Source organism: Schistocerca serialis, chromosome 6 (genome assembly GCF_023864345.2).
Source record: "Schistocerca serialis cubense isolate TAMUIC-IGC-003099 chromosome 6, iqSchSeri2.2, whole genome shotgun sequence".
NCBI lineage: Eukaryota > Metazoa > Arthropoda > Insecta > Orthoptera > Acrididae > Schistocerca > Schistocerca serialis.
The window spans coordinates 599,672,138-599,691,724 of NC_064643.1; the positions used below are offsets into that span (position 1 = coordinate 599,672,138).

General features: G+C 41.7%; 1 protein-coding gene and 1 non-coding gene across 2 annotated transcripts in view; one reads left to right on the forward strand and one right to left on the reverse strand.

The window, feature by feature from the left end:
- LOC126483615 (uncharacterized) overlaps window positions 1-19,587 on the reverse strand; it is a 733,734-nt gene that overhangs the window by 581,393 nt on the left and 132,754 nt on the right. The gene's annotated exons all lie outside the window — the stretch shown is intronic.
- Window positions 14,397-14,472, forward strand: Trnas-cga (transfer RNA serine (anticodon CGA)). Its single transcript has one exon. It is a non-coding gene; the product is annotated as a tRNA-Ser (tRNA).

Genomic DNA, 19,587 nt, shown 5'->3' on the forward strand with positions numbered 1-19,587 from the left:
TCCGCGGCGCTGGAGGAGGCGCGCCGTGACCTGGAGGCGGCGCTGGCGGACCAGCGCGCCGTGCTGCACACCGTGCGCAGCGCGCAGCGAGAGGCGCTGGGGGCGGCGTTGCTTGGAGCCGGGTGTGCGGGCGGCGCGCTGGAGGCGGCCGAAGCGGCTGAGGCGGCGGCGTGGGGGCTGGCGCGCCACAGCGTGGGTCGTGTAGCCGCGCGGCTCCTGGGGGAGGAGAGCGGCCGCGTCGAGGGGCGGTGGGGCGGCGCCGCCCCCGGCTTCCAGCTGACGGCGCAGCGCGGCCTGCGGGCTCTGCAGCTGACCCTGTGCCAGGCTCAGCGCGTCTCCCGCTCCACCGCCGCCCTCTCCGCCTCAGTGGTGGTCATGCTGGCCCACAGCGCCGCCCCGCCGCCGCCCACTGACGACCACACTGTCGACGCACAGGCAGTGGCCACCGCGTCTCACTTCCGGACGATCCGTGTGGCGCTTCCACTGTCTGTGGCCGCGGTCCTACCAGCGCTTTTCGTGCTGTGAGCCAGTCCACACACTGCGCAGCACGTGTAATTATAAGAGCGTCGGCAGCTGACAGTTACTTGTGTACGTTCATTCCAAAGTGGCTGGCTAAACTCTAACGTCGATAATAAGCACTTCAGAACATTGTGTATTACTTCGCACACAGCGACACACAAACACCACTTGTATCTATAGTCAGAGATAAGCACCCAATCATTTAATGGATTAGTTGACCCATCCAATGTCTCACTATCTTCTCACTTAGAGGTTTTGTAATCCAAAAGGTTGTGAAAACGTAAACGACGATTTCTATCCGTAGGAAGTAAGTCGATTAAATGACATAGAAATGAAAAAAAATTTGCGTTTCTACTTTCTGCTTCATAACTCAGCAGTTGCCTTTATCCATTTTGCATGAGCTATAGCGACATCATTTATAAGAACTGACAGTACGTGAACGGTCGAAGTTAACACAAACATATGTGCAAAATTGGATCCAGTTGTGACCGTGAAATATTTGACGGATATTTACAGCTGTGCGTGATATTAAACTTATTAAGACAATTAGATCAGCTGCAGCGCTTTAAGCTCCCTTCACGTTGCAAGTTGAAAATTGCTGTTGTTTAAGATACGCGTCTTAGATTTACTCTCTGTGGTAATTTTCTTTGTTTAGTTGCTTTGAAGCTCCGTGGAAGTCTACGAAGATTTCATACTTTTGCAGATCTTGCCCTTACACAGCAATATGTGAATAATAAATAACTTAAAAGAGCAAAAACCATAACTCCAAAATAAACATTTCACTGTAACTGCTTATTTAGATCTAGAATAAAATCCTCAAAAAGGCCAGATACTGTGATTTAATTTAGTAAATTGAAGTAACTAATACACCAAAGTTCTGAACACGGAAACGAGAAGCCAATGAAACATGTAAGGTGAAAGACAAACACTCCATTTTCTACGTGGCTAAAGAGATTTTTGTAATTTCGACGAACAGGGAGGATCGCTCTGACATGAAAAGCTGTCTCCGCCATGGTATGCGCAACCTGGGAATCGAACTCGCAATTCTCTCTTTACGAAGAAGAACCGTCGACTCCATCAAGACTCCAGCTCTATGCAGTCCGAGACCAGGGAAGAGAGAAATAAAGTATTTTGCACCGTGTTCACATAAAGTAACACCAATGACACATTTCCATTCTAATACTATGTACAAAAACAGTTGGCATTCGAAACAGCTCCCTATCGTCATATCGTCACAGAATGGGGTAATTACATGTTCTACATGGTTTACACGGGAATCATGTACTATTCTTCCAGCAAAACGATGATCAGTTCAAGTAACGATGGTGGAGGTGGATAGCGATCACACATACTTGCCTCCAAAGTAGAGGACTAAGGCTGAATAACAGCGATATTTGGTGACTGTTGTGGTTAGGGCAGATGCTACAGTAGTCCTTCGTACTCAGAAAACAAGTTCTGGACGATGTGAGCTTCGTGGAGAGGGGCCCTGGCGTCATGGAACGCAGCGTTACCAGCAGGGAAAAAATACTGTTCCATGGGATGGAAGTAATACGACTTTGCAGAATAACCTTGGAGCCCATGGAATACTACGATATGGCAACCCAAATCATCACCAAACCACCACCTGGCAGCAAGCAGTATGTGCCGCAGGCTTTGGACGGCGTAAAGTTGGCCAGAAGTTGGTAACAGTGTGAAACAAGACTCATTCGTCCCGATTTATTTATTTATTTATCTATTGTTCCGTGGGACCAAATTAAGGAGAAGTCTCCATGGTCATGGAACGAGTCAATACATGAAATTATAACACGATAGTAGAAACAGATAAAATGAAATACAAAAAACGTATTCAGGCGACAATTCGTAAGTTTAAATAAAGAAAATCAACAATGTAACACTGGAATTTGCTTAATTTTTCAGCTCTTCCAGGAGCTCCTCGACAGAATAGAAGGAGTGAGCCATGAGGAAACTCTTCAGTTTAGACTTAAAAGCGTTTGGGCTACTGCTAAGATTTTTGAGTTCTTGTGGTAGCTTATTGAAAATGGATGCAGCAGAATAGCTCCTTTCTGTACAAGAGTCAAGGAAGTGCATTCCACATGCAGATTTGAGTTCTGCCTAGTATTAACTGAGTGAAAGCTGCTAACTCTTGGGAATAATCTAATATTGCTAACAACAAAAGACATTAAAGAGAATATATACTGTGAGGGCAATGTCAGAATTCCCAGACTATTGAATAGGGGTCGACAAGAGGTTCTCGAACTTACACCACATATAGTTCGAACAGCCCGTTTTTGAGCCAAAAATACCCTTTTTGAATCAGAAGAATTACCCCAAAAAATAATACCATATGACATAAACGTATGAAAATATGCGAAGTAGACTACTTTTCGTGTTGAACTGTTACTTATTTCAGATTCTGTTCTAATGGTAAATAAAGCAGCATTTAGTTTCTGAACAAGATCCTGAACATGGGCTTTCCACAACAGCTTACTATCTATCCGAACGACTAGGAACTTGAACTGTTCCGTCTCGCTTATAATATGCCTATTCTGTCTGATCAAAATATCAGTTCTCGTTGAATTGTGAGTTAGAAACTGTAAAAACTGAGTCTTACTGTGATTTAGCATCAAATTATTTTCCACAAGCCACAAACTTATTTCACGAAGTACATTATCTGATAATGTTTCAATATTACACACAAGATCCTTCACTACCAAGCTGGTGTCATCAGCAAACAGAAATATTTTTGAACAACCTGTAATACTAGAAGGCATATCATTTATATAAATAAGAAACAGCAGCGGCCCCAGCACCGACCCTTGGGGAACGCCCCACTTGACAGTGCCCCATTGGGACTGAACATCACCACCACTCTCAATATTGCAGAGAATTACCTTCTGCTTTCTGTTCTTAAAGTAAGAGGCGAACCAATTGTAAGCTACTCCCCTTACTCCATAATGGTCCAACTTCTGCAGTAATATTTTGTGGTCAACACAGTCAAAAGCCTTCGTTAAATCAAAGAAACACCTAGCATTCGCAACCTTTTATTTAATCCGTCCAAAACATGGCAGAGAAAAGAGAATATAGCATTTTCAGTTGTTATACCATTTCTAAAACATTTGACAGCAAATTATGTGAATTGAAATGCTCCAGTAACCTTGTATATACAACCTTCTCGATAACGTTAGCAACCAACGATGGCGTAGAAATAGGTCTAGAATTGTCAACATTATCCCTGTCACCCTTTTTATAAAGTGGCTTCACTACTGAGTACTTTAATCGGTCAGGAAACCGACCACTCCTAAAGGAAAAGTTACAGATATGGCTAAATACTGGGCTAACATACATAGAACAATACTTCAGTATTCTGATAGATACCCCGTCATATCCATGTGAGTTCTTGGTCTTTAGTGATTTAATTATTAACTCAATCTCCCTCTTGTCAGTATCATGGAGGAGCATTTCAGGTAACAGTCTCGGAAAACTTCTTTCTACAAGCGCTATATGATTCCCTGTTGGGACTAGGTTTCTATTCAGTTCACCTGCTATATTCAGAAAGTGATTATTAAATACTATACATATATCCGACTTATCAGTAACACGGACATTCCCACTACGCACTGATTCTATATCCCCGACCTGTCTGTAGACCGGCCACTTCCTTTACGACTGACCATATGGTTTTAATTTTATCCTGAGGCTTAGCTACTGTATCTGCATACCACATACTTTTTGCCTTCCTAATAACTTTTTTAAGCACCTTACAATACTCTTTGTAATGGGCTGCTGACTTTCTTTCATTGGTTCACAACCCAGCTTGTACGGTTTCGGCAGGAATATTATCTGAATTTGGAATTTCAGTTCGCTTATAAATTCACACCTTCTGGATCTCCCATTGCGTTCATTTGGCGCCGATAGGATTCACGAATGCGATATTCAGTTCTGTAGTGATTTTTGCAGCTGTCGTCCTCTTATTTTTCGGAATGTTCCTCTTGAGTTATATTGTGTCACGATCACTCAACGCCGCGCGGTATTAGCCGAGCGGTCAGAGGCGCTGCAGTCATGGACTGTGCGGCTGGTCCCGGCGGAGGTTTAAGTCATCCCTCGGGCATGGGTGTGTGTTTGTCCTTAGGATAATTTAGGTTCAGTAGTGTGCAAACTTAGGGACTGATGACCTTAGCAGTTAAGTCCCATAAGATTTCACACACATTTGAACATTTTGATCACTCAACACACACTTTTCGTCCGCTTTGTGACTTAGCGCACAATAATTTTTGAATTTTCCTGTAACGGGTGTAAACCTTCGATACACTGTCTCCTGGATCACCGAATCTTCGGCTACTTTAGTTACGGAACCAAGGGCCATACGAACACCAAACCTTTGCCCACGTTCAAGTTCATGTAGCTCCGACCTAATGCACTTCCATTTACAGAGAACGCGGTTATGACCACTACTGACACCTGCAACAATTTTAGTTCAGTCCATAGACCTACATCTGATACTAGTAGACTTCTCTTGGCCAGGAATGCCCTTTTTGCAGTGTTGCTCTGCTTTTTATGTCCTCTTCGCTCCATCCGTTATGAGTTAATCTTCTGCCTATGTATCAGAATTTCTTAGCTTCATCTACTTCGTTATCATCAATTATGATGTTAATTTCTCGCTGTTGTTATTTCTGCTGCTTCTTGCTACTTTCGCCATTCTTCGATTTACTCTCAATCCACATTCTATACTCGTTAGACTGTTCATTCCAATCAACAGATCTTGTAGTTTTTCTTCACTTTCGCTGAGGATAGAAGTCTCATAAACGAATCTTAACATTCATATTCTTTCATCTTTGATTTTGAGTGTGTGAATTTCTATGGGACCAAACTGCTGAGGCCATCGGTCCCTAAACTTACACACTACTTAAACTAACTTAACCTAACTTACGCTATGGGCAACACACACACTGATGCTCGAGAGAGGACTCGAATCTCTGGCGAGAGTGGCCGCCCGATTCGTGACATGGCACCTCTAACCGCCGGGTCACTCCGCGCGGCTTTACTTTTGATCCAACTCTTGAAGCTTTCTTTTATTTCCGTCATTGCTTCTTTGACGTATGGATTGAACAGCAGCGGTGAAATACTACATTCCTGTCTTACACCCTTCTTAATGCGTGCACTTCATTGTAAGTCGTCCATTCCTATTGTTCCTTTTGGGTCTTGTACATAGTTTACCCCTATTATTGGCGCTTTTTCAGGTCGACAAAATCTATGAACGTGTCTTGAGTTCCCTTCAGTCATGCTTCCATTAGCAACCGCAACGTCAGAACGGCCCCTCTGCCGCCTTCACCTTTCCGAAAGCCAAACTGGTCGTCATCGAACAGAGTCTCAATTTTCTTTGCCATTCATCTGTAATTATTCTTGTCACAAACTTGGATGCATGAACTTTTAACATGAATGTGCAATTATTCTCGCACTTGTCGGCTCTTGCAATCTTGGAAACTGTATGAATGATGTTTTTCTGAAAGTCTGACGGTATATCACCATCAAAACACCAACCTGAATAATCATTTTGTCTCAACTTCAGCCTATGATTTTAGAAATTCCGATATAATGTTATCTATCCCTTCCGCCTCATTTGATTTTAAGTCTTCCAAAGCTCTTCTTTTAATACTGCATCCCCTATTTCTTCCTTATTTACACCTGCTTCTTCCTCTATCACGTCGTCGGATAAGTCCTACCCCTCATAGCCGCCCTCGATGCACTCTTTCCATACATCCCCTCTCTCCTTTGCATATATCAGTGGAATTCCTATTGTACTCTTAATGTTTCTGCCATTTCTTTTAGTTTCACCGAATATTGTTTTGACTTTTCTATGTGCTGTGTCAGTCCTTCCAACAATTACTTCATTTTCAGTAACTTCACATTATTCTTGCAGCCATTTCGCCTTAGCTTCCCTGACTCTTCCTATTTGTTTCATTCCTAATTGTCTTGTATTTCTGTACTCCTGAATTTCCCTGAACATTTTTGTAGTTACTTCTTTCGTCGAGTAACTGAAGTATTTATTCTGTTACCCACAGTTTCTTCACAGTTATCTTCCTCGTATCTACGTTTATCTCTCCAACTTCTGTAATTGCCATTTTAGCAATGTCTATTCCTCTTCAACTGAACTACTGAGCTATTCACTATCGGAATATCTATAGCTTTAAAGAACTTCGAGCGTATTTCTTTATTTCTTAGTATTTCCGTATCCTTCTTCTTAGCACATTGGTTCTCCCTGACTAGTCCAATAAACTTCAGTCTACGCTTCATCATTACCAAATTTTGACCTGAGTCTATATCTGCCGCTGGTACCCTTTACAATCCAATATCAGATTTCGGAATCTCTGTCTGATAATGGTGTAATTTAACTGAAATCATCCTGTATCTCCTGGTCTTTACCAAGTGTACCTTCACCTCTTGCGATTACTGATCAGAGTTTTCGCTTTTACCATCTGCAATTTATTGCAGTACTCAATTAGTCTTTCTCTTCCCTCATTCCTGCGACCAAGCCCATATTCTTCCTTACCCCTTTCTTCTACTGCTTCCCCTACAATCGCAATCCGATGCCCCATAACTATTACATTTCCATCTCCTTTTACGTACTGGATTACCTGTTCAATCTCCTCCTACACTTTGTCTAGCTCTTCATTTTCTGCCTGCACTATCGTTGTCGGTGATCATTTGCTGTAGATTCTGATGAGAGCAACCCTATCACTGCACCGTTCACATTTACTCACTCCCTGTCCTATTCATGACGAATCAGACTCGCGTTATTCGAGTTTCTGCTACTGTTGATATTACCCTATACTCATCTGTCCAGAAAAGCTTGTCTTCTTTCCATTTCACTTCAAAGCGACCATTTTATCCAGATCGACCTTCAACGGTTCCGATTTTCTAGCTCCCCTACCACGATAAAATTTCTGACGATTCACACTTCACCTCGTAGAACTTTATCCTATTGTTGGTTATTCAATCTTTTTCTCACGATTACCTCCCCTCTGACAGTCCATTCCAGGAGATCCGAATGGGATACCAGTACGGAACGTTTTGCTAATACAAATCTCATCATGACACATCATAAATTACAGGCCACACGTCTTGCGGACGCGTGTTATTTGCCTTGAACTGAGTAGTTTAAATTGCTTTCTGCATCCTCATGCCGTTGATCATTGGTGGTTCTTTCGCGTTTTAGGGGCAGTTTCCCACTCCAAGAGCAAAAGAGACCCCTCAGCCTCTGTCCTTTCCTCCGTCATCTTCGACAAGGCCATCGGTGAATGAGGGTGACTTCTTATGCCGGTAGTCTTCGCCCGGCATTAGTTATGATTTTTGCTCAGAAGTAAAGCCATGGTGAGGTTCGAACCCGGGAGCGAGGAAGTTTTGATTACTAATCAAGGACACTTTTTCTTCTCCCTTCATCATCTACTCTGAGCGGACGCCACATGACACCCGTTCAAGTTTATCGTTGATTACTTCATTCAGTCTTTCTTGTTGCAGGGGGCAACCAGCCATTCGACCAAACACGCTGAGCTACCGTCCTGGCAGTTCCACTCCGCCAAGGCAGGGTTAGCATATAGGATGATGTTCAAGCACGCATTTCTCCTGGTATTCCCATTTTCTTGTCGACTCCCCGGCATTATTGTAATATTACTCCTGTCATATTGAGGGACTCGAATAACTGTTTTGGACAAATGACAGTCAACGATGTAGATGGGTACTTCTTCTTATGCCAAAATATCTCTTCTGGCTGGTCCCCTTATGTTATCACTATGTCATAGATATGGCGGAAATGAATGTTTTAATGTGACCATAGATAATGTACCTCAGACAGTTATATGAATTGCGTCATGGATCACATCAGGATGTATACTATGAAATACTTTGTTGACAGTTGCATCTCAGGCGTCCCAAGTATAGTCTACAATCTCCTGAAGCTGAAACAAAGTCTTCTGTTTGCTGATAAGCCAGTGGTAAAACGTTGTTGTATATCTATTACAGACAGCCAGATCGATTACGCGAGTGGGAAGGGAGGTGATTCTTATCAAAGGCTCGAAATTTTATCCGAATGTGACGAAGTAAGTAAATGAAGTAACTTTTACTCAAGTGATAAGCTGTGACATATCTTGTTACATTCGAGTTACATCTTGTGGTCAAATACGGCTAACGAAACGGGATGAAAAACAACCGCTTTTATAAGAAATAATTAATGTTAAAGAAAACCATAACAACAACTGCATCAGAATAGACGCAAAGAGACAGTTTAGGGAGGCTGATAAACAAATACATGTTTCATATGCACTGGTAAGTAATTGCGGAATCCATTTCTAGTAATCTGTTACTGACAAGTATAGATATTTAATATTTGTGACTTTTTTTGCAATTTTTGCCGAGATGTATTTGAATTTGGAATTCTTTTTTCGTTCATTCGCTTCTCGGTGAGACACTGTGTGTGCTACTGTCAACCGTCGACGTTTCAACTGTTAATAAGGCTCCTGCAATGGGAAGCGGAGATATAACTGCGAGCCACTTGAGGTAGCGCAGGAAACCACACAAATGCCTCGCCGGCTTTGGCTGGTGCTCGTGATGAAGTGGGACGAGTCGGTGCGTTGCTCTGACGAGCGGCGGCTGCCCAGCCACAGGGACACTGGCGCAGCAGCGGAAGCCATAAGACGCGCTCTGGCGGCGTCTTTGGCAGACGCAAAGGCCTGTGAGGCCAGCAGCGGCAGGGGTGTCCCACAGCGGCCTTGCATACTGCAGGCGTCTGCTTTTAAAGGGAGCACAGCCAGGGCCTAATCTGCTACGTCAAGTGGTCGTGGTGGTGGTGGGAGGGGGGGGGGGGGGTTCAGGATATCACTGTGCTTCCAGCCTATATACTTTACGTCCTAGATACACTGTCCTTAACTCTACTCATCCGTGTGTATTAACTAACTGTATGTGTATAGTTTACGGTGCATGTTGTGTAGAGCAGCTTACCCAGCACATGAGCTAATGTACCCCACGGATCCAACGTATGGTAAAGAGGCAGCACAGGCTCTTCGGCGAGCACAGAGAAGTATACTCCTGCACCTGGCTGGCGCGTATAGCACAACACCGACTAAGGCGCTCCTAGTGATACTAGGCTTAGTCACAAGAAAGAAAACAACGTTGGATCAAAAGGGGCGAATATGTCATGGTAAAAGAGATACTGGACACAGGAGCCACGCCGAAAAAGAAAATAAAGGCATATATTGGCAGAGAACAGCAAGAAATAGTTCTATACGCTTTTAGTTATTCTGTTAACTAGCTTTCTCCCCAGAGCATAGCCTGCATATGTTTTGGATATATATCTTGAACACACTTCCTTCTCCCTTCTCAATGTTCACGTCCTCCTCCCTCTGACTCTCTACCTCATCCTTCCACCTCTACCTGTCTCTTTCTCCACACTCTGTCAGTCTCTTCATCTCCTCTTCCCCTCTCTTTGTCCATTTCCTCCACCCCATATTTATGACCATATCTTCCTGGTCCCTCCCTCTGACCACATTCTCCACCACCTCTCTCTTTCGATCTCTGCCGCCTATCCTATTTCCTTTTCCAAATGCCCCTACCACTCTAACCCTTACACCTGCCTCATGCCTCTCCCCCTCTTACCATTTCTCCATCCATTTCCTCCTCCTCTCAGTCTATCCATCTCCTCCTCTATCCATCTCAATCTGTCTCCAGCCACACTCACCACACTGTGTAGCCCACGCAATACAGTTCAGTGAAGGAGGCTGATACTACTATCACGACATACCTGACAGGCAGGAGAGCCTGCATGCTGAGGACTGGAAAATCGCTTTTACCCCTGACGTGTAGGCTGTTCTGCAAATAAGGTTGATTTCAGGGGCCGATACTGTTGTCACACAACATACTTGTGATGCAGGGCAGCCTATACACCAGGGTCTGGAAAAAGCACATTTTTGCCCATATCTCACTGCCCATATCATATTGGAACTCCATATGGTGATACTTGTTGTCTCTGTGCCAAATTATTGGTTGAAATCCTTCCAAGGGTCTGGCAGGAGATTCAAGCACACACACATAAACTGTGTTTTTTATACTTAACTGACCTAGCACAATGTAAACCCAACACACCCAGGGAGCTAATTTTCGTGGATTCAGTCAGCGAGCGACTGCCTGACATAGCAAGAATACACTACCAATGTATTGTTTCGCATATACGTTATAGAAACATATCAGAATAGCTAATTTAATTTTGAAGATTTTATATACTTTGCTGGTTAAGTTTTTCCTTGGTCATCAGTGTGCTTTTATTTTTTGAATATTTGCATATTACATGTGCCAGAGATAATACTGCATCTGCTGACAATATTTTAATTCGCTGTGCCCTAGTTATTGCAACTTCACAACAGCAAACGTCTGTCACCGAATGTTTTGATACATAACAAAATTTAAATGGAAAACTAAATTCACTCAGTTTCTTCAATGATTCTATTTTATACTATACATATAGTAATAAACAATATCATTCAGATATGCATGCATATCCGAAAGATGTGTCTAGTAGTATAAAGGACATTGCATAGTACTATATACACACTGTAAAATACAGATATTACAAAAACACGTTATTACTTGCCAAGACAGACTGAAACAACAATAATAATAATGTCTCTCATTGTTTGGGAATCACATAAAATGTATGAGCAATGAGGGCTGTGAACACAGTGACATATGAAGATTTGTATCTGCCCAAGAGGTCTGTACAGATAACCAAAGGGGTTGAGGTGACCACTCCCGTTAGATAGGAAATCTGGTCCACTACAAATTTTCATGTATTACTAATAAACTGAACAGCTGTTGTTTAATAGTATTCACAATTTGTAAATAAATTTCTTCTAAATCCTGTAAATCCACACAGCCAGAAACTTATGCAACTGACAAATATTTTCATAAATTGATACATATATATCAATAAAATTGATTTTTCTGTAGGAATGTGAAAAATGTCAGGAGTACTTTTACCGAAGGCTCTCTTTAACATGAACTTCTAATGGGCTATTAAGCAATAAAACTTTTGGATTGAAAATCACTAATATGGATATTCAAAATTTGTTTCTTTTCATTTTATCCCGAACAGAGCTTAATGGGAAAAAGTAACATTTAATATTTATGTGTCATTATTGTCTCGAAATAGTAATAACGAAAAACACCTGTTCTTTTACTTTCAATTGTGCTCTTCGTATGAGCCAAAATAAAATAGAGCCTGCTTATTTCAAAATTTAGTAAATAGAATATATTGTATTGCTAACTACTTACAGTTAAGTCAGTTTTTTTTTCAAATTTTAAACTAAGATAACAAATTTATTGTTTATATATATATATATATATATATATATATATATATATATATATATATATTTATACAGAAATGAACTTCCCTTCTGAGAAACTTAAGTATTTCGTTTTCGCATAAGTCTATAGTTTTGCTTAATAGTTTCCTACAAATTCAAGCGTGAACTTTTTATCCTAGTCTCATCCTAGTATATAAATGCACATATTATTCACATCAGAAGCTACCCACAAAAATTAGTGACACACGAAGCAGTGTATTTCTGATACACGATACACAGACTTATATACGAGAGCGAGTCTCGGCGGTTCCACATCTTCTTTCGACATGACTGTGGACCGTGATTACAGACTCAGACCAACTCACACTATCTCAACACATAAAACTGAACAAGTCTTCGGCTACTTACAATAGTGTACTTAATTGTAACGTGGTTTAAACTCACTGCAACCTGTGACATGTTAGCTCCTTCATTATTTTATGTATAATATTCACGATCAGCTGCGATTATCTTAGGTATGACGTCATAGTTTTCCTTACTGATCGCGTGATGTAGAGTTGTGGTATATTGCAGTAGAACAGTAGCATGGGCGTTTCTGCATTCCGGATAAACATATATCTGTGCTACATTTGAACAATGACTAATATATAGATTTATAAATTATTTTCTATCCTTTTTGAAGTAGATGTTTTTAGTTGAGTTATTTGAAACGCCGTGATCCTGAGCTATACTAAGACATTCGAAATTTTTAGTTAAAAATATTGTGTAATACATTGTAACCTCCCCACAAAAAAATAAAATAAATATTATGATTAATGATTCTGATTTTAGTGTAACCTCAAAACAAAATTCTTTCACAGTGTAACCTCCCCACAAAATTCATTTACATTTATAACCTCCCTACAAAATTCTTTTCACATTAACCTCCACACAAAATTCGTTTACATTTAATCTACCCACAAAATTCTTTCTGATTTAATCTAAGCTCAAAATTCATTCACATTTAGCGTAACCTCAAAACACAAAAATTCCTAAATCTCTCAACAGTAAAAAATTATAATTATGTCGTTCACATTCAGTGTAACGTCCCAATAAAAAAATAAATTCAGTAACCTGGTAATAAAACAATATAACTAACCTCTCAATTACATTGTCGCTCACTTATGACTTTTCAATAATTCACTGTGAATTCAACCTGGTAAATTTTGGACGACAGCAGTGCTGCGTCATGGCCCTGAAAGATCATTCTGAATAAAAAAAGGAAAAATTCTTACCTCAATGAAGTCGCCGGATACATATGCTCTTACAATAAATTTTTCCGGCACAGCTCTCTGCAATGCTGGCCGACCTATCTGTCATTTATGAAAGGAAGCAACTGATTTTTCTATTGCAATAATCGGGATGATCATGGATGGGAGAAATTAGTAAATTCTTTAAATTGAAATGAATGGTTCTTAAAAGTTACTTTTTATGAGGAAGATTATCATTACGACAGTTTTGAAACATTTACATGCGACTTGAGATAACATTACTACACATGCGCGAGGCTGCTTTATACCTTATACAATAATACTCAGGCTCCGGCATCGCTGCACCGCGACCGGGCCAGCCAACACGATACACCATACCGGACCAGAGCAGACTCCAGACTAGCAACAACTTACTGCTATAGCTACACAGTTCCTACTGCAGTCAACACTGCTCTCTGGTCAGAGACCTTGCATATCGCAGGCAGCGCATGAGCAATACATCGAAATTACATCTGCTCGGACCTCTTACAACATTCATACACACAAAACCATGTGCAATATTTGGTCTTCTTCTTGTGTGTACATAATGCACCAAAAGACAATACCAAATAAATAAATGACATCCTTAAACCGTACTATTTAAAACGATACTAGAGAAGGCTCATTCAGCTAGGCAACCAGAGGGAGGACCAACAGTTTGACGTTGAAGTATATCTTCCATCCAACTTGATTTGCAACTTATCTACAGATGAAACTTCCTGGCAGATTAAAACTGTGTGCCCGACCGAGACTCGAACTCGGGGCCTTTGCCTTTCGCGGGCAAGTGCTCTACCAACTGAGCTACCGAAGCACGACTCACGCCCGGTACTCACAGCTTTACTTCTGCCAGTATCTCGTCTCCTACCTTCCAAACTTTACAGAAGGTAGGAGACGAGATACTGGCAGAAGTACAGCTGTGAGTACCGGGCGTGAGTCGTGCTTCGGTAGCTCAGTTGGTAGAGCACTTGCCCGCGAAAGGCAAAGGTCCCGAGTTCGAGTCTCGGTCGGGCACACAGTTTTAATCTGCCAGGAAGTTTCATGTCAGCGCACACTCCGCTGCAGAGTGAAAATCTCTTTCTGGAAACATCCCCCAGGCTGTGGCTAAGCCATGTCTCCGCAGTATCCTTTCTTTCAGGAGTGCTAGTCCTGCAAGGTTCGCAGGAGAGCTTCTGTAAAGTTTGGAAGGTAGGAGACGAGATACTGGCAGAAGTAAAGCTGTGAGTAGCGAGCGCGAGTCGTGCTTCGGTAGCTCAGTTGGTAGAGCACTTGCCCGCGAAAGGCAAAGGTCCCGAGTTCGAGTCTCGGTCGGCACACAGTTTTAATCTGCCAGGAAGTTCCATATCAGCGCACACTCCGCTGCAGAGTGAAAATCTGATTCTGGGTTATCTACAGATGTACGAAAGAATATTTTTAATGGATGTACTTTTCTTTGAGATCTTCTAAAGGCAAGTACAGTTACATGACGTTCGATATAGTTACATGAAAATTTTTCGTAAAATAGTACAAGGACGCCGTCCTTAACGCGACACACAATACGAATCATTTATGAGCTAGGACCGCGGCTTTCTCTTTTCTACACGTTTACCATCTTCTTACGAACATTGTATAACTGATCCAAACAAGTACTGTCACTTATTGAACAAAATACGACCTTACGGAATACTGACGACTTCCTAGCAGAAAAATCCGGCATGTCATGTTTAGCTGGGAGAAAGCTTAGTAAATGTCGCCTCGGTCTATCACTGAGGTATGACACAGGGCCATTACTTTTTGATATGTGTAAGTATTTCTGTGGGACAGTGTCATAAGTACGCTGAAGTCGTTTACAGTTGATGCTGTTATAAACGGGGAATTGCAAATGCGGGAAAACTGTAGTGAAACACAAAAACCTGCTGAAGATGATGCATTGATTAATAGTTGATTCTCTATATAATTAAATGCAATGCACTATGCATAAATAGGAGAAAAGTCTCATTACTTTGTTTATCACACGTTTCACTTTAATACACTGAATATGATGACTGTCATTAGATATTAACGAGTATGCGTCCTGAGCGATTAATTGTGGAACTACCGTACAAAACCAGTTTCTAAGAAACGCAAATATCAGGCACAATTGAAGAAGTGCAGGTAAAATAATGTAATTTACTTGCGGCGAAGGTAATGCGCAAAACTGTCGTCGGAATCGTTTTCGAGTTTTGCTCTTCAGTCTGTGGCCCGTAGAAGGGGGGATTACTAGATGAGACAAAGCAGATCCGTTGTCTTACGTTTCTGCGTCTCACGGAGATGCTTATCTCTAACTTCAGCGGCAGACGTTGCCACAAAGGCGGAATATTTTGCTGATCAAATTCCGAGAGTGTACACCGCAAAAATAGCAAGGCACACACATCATGTGAAATAACTACGACGATAAAATCAGATGGCTTCAAACCCCTGACCACCACTCGAGAATGCATGTGGAAAAGAGAGAAATGCTTAGTGTACAACATGCGCTCGGCCATTCATAGTGTATGAAGGTAGGTGTAGACTTTAGATCATTACAAGCCTCATACCATTATACTCCTCATCTGAATGAGTGTTACCGAAAATGATATGTAATGCGATTTCAAACGGACGTTTGCTTCAGTATCTCGATGGATCATAAAATCTGTTACGAACTTTAACATTATTGTCCCTCTAGCTGTTATTCGTTCTTGAAAATTTTGTTTCATAATGTTAAGTGCTAATGAAGTATTGTGGTTGCCCATGTTACATCAGATATAATATGCGCAGCAATAAAGGGCAACCCTATAGCGCTTCTGCAGGCCAGAGTTGGCGTTAGTTAGGTCGCTGATCGCCATTGGCCGCCCATGGAAATGTTATGTCATCTCAGCGATGAGAGCATTAGGGGCAACGCAGAGCAAAAGCTCGGTATGGACAATCTATCGGCTGCGACCTTCTTCACCAGACCATCGCCGAAAATCTAAATATGCATGACTTGGTGCGAAATTAAACCCCGCTTTCTGTGCAACGAATTCACCATCATCCTTGTGAGCAACCGGCTGTATCACTTCCTCTTATCATAGTGTTTGTTACGTTCTTCGCTGTCATAGAGTATACACCGCCTTTCAGCTACTCCTTGTAGCAAATGAACATGTGGAGCGATAAAAGTTACGGCAAGTTGAAAAAGAGAGAGAGAGGGAGAGAGAGGGTGAGTGATATTTGGGCGTATGATAAACCCCTCAAAAACATTTCTCTCTTTCATACCTAGTTTGTGTTACTACAGATGACGTGTCACTGACCTCATTTGTACCAAGACTGCAGTACACGCGAGGTGCCTGTTAGCCTCCATCGCCCTGAGTGGTTGTGGCTGTGTGGCGTGGACTGGGCGGTTTTTTAGGTTAGAGGGTCTCGGGAAAACACAAGAAGGGCTTCAGTCACAAAGGGTGCAGGCTGAACACAGGAAGAATGTAGATGCAGGAACCAATGGTATAACAGTTGTAAAGTGTCTTAGCTGTGTTGGAAAAGTACCAGAGCTCCAAGCCCCAATAGAAAGCACTGATGCTCAAATCGTAATTGGCACTGAAAGCTGTCTAAAGCCGGATATAAGCTCAGCCGAAATTTTTGCCTAGAACCTAACGGTGTTCCGAAAGGATAGGCTAAACACGGTTGGCGTTGGCGTGTTTGTTGATGTCAGAAGTAGTTTAACTTGTCGCAAAATTGAAGTAGATACTTCCTGTGAGTTAGTATGGGCAGAGGTCATTGTTGGCAACCGGAATTAAATAATAATTGGATCCTTTTACCCAGTCTGGAACCGCAAGACCGCTACGGTCGCAGGTTCGAATCCTGCCTCGGGCATGGATGTTTGTGATGTCCTTAGGTTAGTTAGGTTTAACTAGTTCTAAGTTCTAGGGGACTAATGACCTCAGCAGTTGAGTCCCATAGTGCTCAGAGCCATTTGAACCATTTGATCCTTTTACCGACCTCCCAGTTCAGATGAAACAGTCGCATCGGTTCAAAGAAAACTTGAGTTTGATTTCAAACACGTACCCGACTAAAACGATAATAGTTGGTGGTGTCTTTAATTTACCCTCGATATGTTGGCGAAAATACATGTTCAGTTACAGAGGTACGCATAAAATATTATCCGAAGTTGTGCTAAACGCATTCTCTGAAAATTATTTCGAGCAGTTAATTCATGAATTGTAAACGGTTGTCAAAACACACTTGACCTCTTAGCAAAAACCAATCCTGAGTTAATAACGAGCATCAAAACCGATGCAGGGATTAGTGAACACAGGGTTGTCGTAGCGAGACTGAATATTACAATCCCCAAATCCTCCAGAAATAAGCCAAAAATATACGTATTCAAAAAAGCCAATAAAAATTCACTGACTCCTTCCTGAGAGAAAATCTCTACTCATTCCAAAGTAAGATTATAAGTGTAGACCACATGTGGCTTGAATTCAAAGAAACAGTATCGGCAACAATTGAGAGATTTATACCAAATAAATTAACAAACGACGGAGCTGATCCTCCTTGGTACACAAAAAGGGTTAGAACACTGTTGAAAAAACAACGAAACAAACAAGCCAAATTTAAACAGACGCAGAAGCTCGAAATTTAGTGCGGACTTCACAGCGAGATGCTTATAACAGTTCCCACAACGAAACTTTGTCTCGAAACCTGGCAGAAAACCGAAATAGATTCTGGTCGTATGTGAAGTATGTTAGCGGCAAGAAACAATCAATGCCTTCTCTGCGCCATAGCAATGGAGATACTATCGAAAACACTGCTGCCAAAGCAGAGCTACTAAACACAGCTTTCCAAAATGCCTTCGTAAAAGAAGACGAAGTAAATATTCCAGAACTCGAATCGAGAACAGTTGCCAACATGAGTAACGTAGAAGAAAATATCCTCGGAGTAGTAAAGCAACTTAAATCGCTTAATAAAAGCAAGACTTCAGGTCCCGACTTTATACAGAATAGGTTCCTTTCGGAGTATGCTGATGCATTAGCTCCATGCTTAACTATCATATACAACCGTTCGCTCGACGAAAGATCCGTACCCAAAGACTGGAAATTTGCACAGATCACACCAATATTCAAGAAAGGTAGTAGAAGTAATTCACTAAATTACAGGCCCATATCGTTTACGTCGATATGCAGCGGAAATTTGGAACATATTTTGTGTTCAAACATTATGAATTACCTCGAAGAAAACTGTCTATTGACACACAGTCGCCGGCCGTTGTGACCGAGCGGTTCTAGGCACATCAGTCCGGATCCGCACTGCTGCTACTGTCGCAGGTTCGAATCCTGCCTCGGGCATGGATGTGTGTGATGTTCTTAGGTTAGTTAGATTTAAGTAGTTCTATGTCTAGGGGACTGCTGACCTCAGATGTTAAGTCCCATAGTGCCTAGAGCCAGTGTTTTGACACACAGTCAACATGAGTCAGAAGATCAAAACAAATTGCAAAACGATTTAGAAAAGTTATCTGAATGGTGCGAAAATTGGCAGTTGACCCTAAATAATGAAAAGTGTGAGGTCATCCACCTGAGTGACAAAAGGAATTCGTTAAACTTTGGTTACCCGATAAACCAGTAAAATCTAAAAGCCGTAAATTCAACTAAATACCTAGGTATTTCAACTTCGAACAACTTAAATTGGAAGGAACACATAGAAAATGTTGTGGAGAAGGCTAACCAAAGACTGCGTTTCATTGGCAGGACACTTAGAAAATGTAACAGACCTACTAAGGAGACGGCCTACACTAAGCTTGTCTGTCCTCGTTTAGAATACTGTTGCTCGGGGTGGGATCTTTACAAGATAGGACTGACGGAGTACATCGAAAAAGTTCAAAGAAGGGCAGCACGTTTTGTATCATCGCGAAATATGGGAGAGAGTGTCCCAGAAACGATACAGGATTACGGCTGTACATCATTAAAAGAAAGGCGTTTTTCGTTGCGACGGAATCTTCTCACGCAATTCCAATCAGCAACTTTCTCCTCCGAATGTGAAAATATTTTGTTGACACCAACCTACATAGGGAGAAACGATCACAACGACAAAATAAGGAAAAACAGAGCTCGTACGGAAAGATATGAATGTTCGTTCTTTCAGTACGCTATACGAGATTGGAATAATAGAGAATTATGAAGGTTGTTCGATGGACCCTCTGCCACGCACTTAAATGTTATTTGCAGACTATCCATGTAGATGTAGATGTATATCTTCACTGTCTCATTAAGTATCCTTCTTGGATCCATCTTGGATTTCACTCAGATCTCAGTGTACAGCGTTTTGTAGAGACACTATTGTCTTGACAGGAAGGTATCATACACGGGGGTGTATACAGACTGATTTCGAATACTGAGGACAAATTGCTATGTACAATCCTTGGTCTAAAGAGAAACAAATGAGGTCCAATGAATACATGACCAAAAACA